The sequence below is a fragment of the Leptonychotes weddellii genome, chromosome 3 (assembly GCF_054177405.1).
Source record: "Leptonychotes weddellii isolate Sample4059 chromosome 3, ASM5417740v2, whole genome shotgun sequence".
NCBI lineage: Eukaryota > Metazoa > Chordata > Mammalia > Carnivora > Phocidae > Leptonychotes > Leptonychotes weddellii.
The window spans coordinates 82957973-82962987 of NC_138371.1; the positions used below are offsets into that span (position 1 = coordinate 82957973).

Sequence of the window (5015 nt, forward strand, 5' to 3'; positions counted from 1 at the left end):
AGTTTCTTGAATCCTGCTGAAGAACTTATTGCTCCCTAAAGGTTTGTACTTACTGTTTCTAATTCATGAATCATTGCTTCCTATTTCTGAACTATTATGCAGAGAGGCTCAACTCCCCTTTATATCCTCCCATAAGGTTGGCATGGTTCTGAATACCCAGGTGTTCAGACTCCTCCACAAAGACTTAGAATACCCAAACACTAGCATATACAGTAGAAGCAAGAGGCCAAAAGAAAATGCGCCTGTCTAAATAATTGCTTTTGATTCCCTTAGATGGAAGAGTGATTTTGTCATTTGAGAGATATCATCATTTGAATTGTACCGACTTTCTTGTTAAACTGGAAGCTACTCAATTAAAAAAAAAAAATTCTTCTCAATTTCTTTTCTGGTCTATGAACTATTAATAGCAGTCATCTGCTCTTAGTGATGCCTGACCAATGTTGTTAATATACTAGTAGATCAGTCTATCTCTCAATTTACTGATGCTCCAACCTGTCCAAGAAATTATTTAAGGTGGCTTACAGGAATGGATTTTTTTTTTTTAAAGATTTTATTTATTCATTTGAGACACAGAGATACACAGAGAGAGAGAGCATGAGCAGGGAGAGAGGCAGAGGGAGAGGGAGAAGCAGGCTCCCCGCTGAGCCAGGAGCCCGATGCAGGGCTTGATCCCAGGACCCTGGGATCATGACCTGAGCCGAAGGCAGACGCTTAACCATCTGAGCCACCCAGGCGCCCCAGGAATGGATTTTTTAACAATATAAACTACTATAAATCAAGAATAGCAAATGAGTTTTATGCTACATGAAACTTTATTGTTTGGTAAAAGAGGCCCAGATAGGTCTAATGGCTAATAAACTGAGTGGTACATTCAGTTAGCAGTGTCTGCCGTGAGTGTGGGAGGGGAAAATATGGATATGCCATCCTAGTTTTTTAATGCAGAAAATGAAGCCAAGCTTCAAATGAAAATATAAGTAAATGATTATGTGCTAAAGGTCTTCCCAAATATGACACCAAGGCAGAAACCATAAAGAAAGACTGGTAAAACTGATAACTGAATTTTTTAATATTGGAACAGACCACCCAGCTTTGTGCAGTGGCGGCATCGTAGCCAATGAGGTTTATCCGCGGCGCGATTATTGCTAATTGAAACAGACCACCCAAAAAAGATAAAAGTATTTGACAATACTTTTTTTTAATGTGAGTATAGTTGACACACAATGGTACATTAGTTTCAGGTGTACACACCTTAATGATTTGACACGTTTATACATCATGCTATGTTCACCGCAAGCATAGTCATCATCTGTCCCATGATAGCTCTATTACAGTATCATTGATTAACAAAACTTATTAAATAGGCATTCATACCCTTTAAGTCTAAAGACCTCTTCTAGATCAATAACCAAATTATGGTCTTCACAATTAAATATGGACAGAGAATATTATCAGCTGCACCTAATAGAAAACCCAACTTATTATGGCTTAAGGAAATGGAGGTTTTATTTTTCTCATGTAATATAAATCTGGAGGTAAGTGATCTGGGCTATTATGGAAGCATCATGATGTAATCTTGCCAACAGGGACCAGGAAGGAAGGGATGGATGGAAGAAGGAGAAAAAAACTTAAGAGGGATGGCAGGAGGAAGGTTAGAAAGAAAAATGACAATAAGTATGTGAAAACAGTTTTCTTTCTCATCATTAATCGAATTAATACAAACTAAGGTATTTTTTTTCACATAACAAATTGGAAATTTAAAAACAGATTTTGATATTCAAGTTAAAAGGTATACAGGAAAGAAAAGTACGCATAGTCTGCCTTTCCTGAAGGCAATTTGGCAATATCTTCAAAACCTTTACGGTTTTGCTTATTCTTTGACCCTGCTAGTGGACTGCTTAGGAGCAAGTCATAGATAAGAGCAAAGACTGAGCAACAAGGATATTCACTGGAGCACCATTACTAATATGAAATACTAAAACAACTGAGATTTTCAGATAGGACACTGGTTAAGAAAAATGAGGCACATCTATGCAATAGGATTTTGTGTAATCATCTAAAATGATGGTATGAAAGAAGATCCTGTTGGGACAAGTTCATCAAAGGCAGGTGAACAGTAGCTTACAAAGGTTATTTTTAATTCTTTTCAACACATAAAATGGTGAGCTTTGGGATCCTCAACATTTTATTCCACAAGCATGGTTGCAATAGTTTGAACCTCAAAATCATTGATTCTAAAGCAGAGGAAATCAGACAGCTGAACTTCACCAAACAAACTTTCAATAAAGAACCGATTGTCCACTTTTTGGCAATGCTATTTTTTGATGTAGTCTACAAAACGAACTATTTTCAAAATGTATGCCAAGGGAAATAAAGTTATTTGCAATAAAGCATCTTTTTTTCCCCTCTCTGCCTATCTTTAGCCCTCACCCAGTAGTCATGGTGCTTGCTTTCCACACTACACATCTGCAGACTCGTCAACATGACCACCTTTACGAAACTCAAAAACCTCTCTCTTATTTGCCCTCTCTTGTCTTTTCTGCTTGTCCTTCACATGTTCCCCACTGACCCACTTCAGTGAGCAACACGGCACCCCCCCAGTGGAGGCTGGAGCCACTTACACTAAGCCACGACCCCCCTGCACCCTGCGGGTTTATCTCCACTAGGGCAGGGCCACCTAAAATCTGCGCAGCCGGCCCCTCCCCCAGAAGACCAGCACAAACCCCTGGCACACACCAAGTCTACTGATCATAGAGTGCTGCAAAACTTCAGCTCTAGGGGAAATAGGGTCTAGCTTCTTTTAACAAGCAGACCAAACACGCCTAGTTAAAACTTGCCATAGGGTGCTGGACAAGGTCCAAACACCCCCCCACTGCAGGCAAGGAGAAACTCTGCAGAGGACCAAACTGAGGGTAGGAGCAGCCAAAACACATGTTCCCCATGTTTCATACTCTCAGGCCTCCTCATCCATTCCCATGCCTCTCCTCAAATGCAGTACAATGTATTTGTGCTTCTTTTTTAAAAGTTACCCTGTAGCAGTCATCTTCAATGCTCTTCTTGAGTTAATGTCACCCAAGATCACACCAATTTTCTTAGTAATCATGTAGGTTTACTATCAACACAAACCCCAACACAAATCATGTAGGTTTACTATCAACACAAACCCTCAATACTTTCATATATCTCTCATCCTAAACATGCAGAGTTCCATTTGCTTTGGCCCCAAGGTTCCATATGTTTTGGCCCCAAGGTTCCAGTTTAATGCTATCATATTTCAATATATCACAATAAAGCATTTTTACTCGTGGAGGACATTTACCAAAAATGACAACTTTAGTTAAGAAATAAACTGTAGCCTTCTTTCTGGCAAAAATCAAGAAACAGTTGTTTCTTCAGGTCTTTTTTAACTCAATATAATAAAATTCTATCAGCTGCAAATGAAAGAATAGTCACCTTGGGACGCCTAGGTGGCTCGGCTGGTTGATCATCCCTCTCTTGATTTGAGCTTAGGTCGTGATTTTAGGGTTGTGAAATTGAGCTCTGTGTCGGGATCCATGCTGGTGTGGACACAGCTTAAGATTCTCTCTCCCCTTTCCCTCTGCCCCTCCCCCTGCTCTCTCTCTCTCTCTCTCAAATAAAGAAATCTAAAAAAAAAAAAAAAAAAGAATGGTCACCTTTCTCTTCACTGCAGTGAGAGGTGAGGAGAAAAAAGACAAAATGCAATTAACTCACTCACAAATACTATGTGTGTAATAAACAAGTGAAGGATAAAACATTTCAAAACACATCCTGGTGTTTCCCCCACTGAAAATTTTTAACTCTTTCATCCCCAAACTTCCCAACTGATTCATACATAGATCCTGTCTGAGTATCAACATAGAAGATCCCACACTGAATATTAGCACCTTAGTCCAAGGACAGGTCTATGAAACTACAAATCATCAAATATTATTTTTACTTGATTTTCTATGAGGTGGTAATGAATAACACAGTCTATAGCACAATAGCTGTGTCTAGAGACCATGTGCTTGTTAATAGATGTTGTCTTGAGATGCAACCTTAGTTACATGATATCTGGCCAGGGTACAATGTAGATGCAATGGTAAAGAAGGGATAAATAATTTGTATAAGCAAAGCACTGTCCTTGTGACGAGACTGTCAACTTGTTCGGACCACGGATCTTTTCTTCGTTGTTCTTGTTCATTGTTCTTCCCTATCACTTAGAAAAGCTCCTGACCCCTGGTAGGCTCACTTACTTGTGTTATATTCAATTGGGAATAAGAGGGACTACCTTTTGGGTCCATCCGTTTAGGACAATAATCTTAGAATTATTAAAAGTCTACCTTTCAAAATGGTTCTTTAAAAGCCTAGGTGATGTATCTATTAGTCAGTATTCCAGCAGGAAACAGAAGATACCCTGAGGAGGTATTTTGAAGAAAATTTAATAAAAGGACTATTTTTGGAGGTGTTGCAAGGGGAGAGGAGCTACCAAGGGATATTGAGGTACCCAGAGAAGGCATCGATGGGAAATGCCTACTATTCTTCGGCCCAAAGGACACAGTGTTACACAAACCCAGTGAGTTGGAACTACTACAGAAGAAGAGATGTTTTATTTATTTATTTATTTTTTAAAGATTTTATTTATTTATTTGAGAGAGAGAATGAGAGAGAGAGAGCAGGAGAGGGGGGAGGGTCAGAGGGAGAAGCAGACTCCCTGCGGAGCAGGGAGCCCGATGCGGGACTCGATCCAGGGACTCCAGGATCATGACCTGAGCCGAAGGCAGTCGCTTAACCAACTGAGCCACCCAGGCGCCCCGAAGAGATGTTTTAAATAAGAGCTGGAACCACAAAGGGATGAAGACACACCAGAGTCTTAGCCTGGAGCAGAAGGAAACAGAGAAAGAAATATCCCAACATCTCTCTTCACTTTATGCACTTTATCTATTATAAATAGCTATTAAAAATAATAATGAGATAAACATCTTTGTGCATATTATTATACCTCTCTGATTATTTTC

At 39.5% G+C, this 5015-nt stretch overlaps 1 non-coding gene across 1 annotated transcript; it reads left to right on the forward strand.

Annotated features, from left to right (window-relative positions):
- The first annotated feature begins 1085 nt into the window (after positions 1–1085).
- On the forward strand, positions 1086–1222 carry LOC115942265 (U4 spliceosomal RNA). Its single transcript, XR_004076860.1, has one exon. It is a non-coding gene; the product is annotated as a U4 spliceosomal RNA (small nuclear RNA).
- The last annotated feature ends 3793 nt before the right edge of the window (positions 1223–5015 follow it).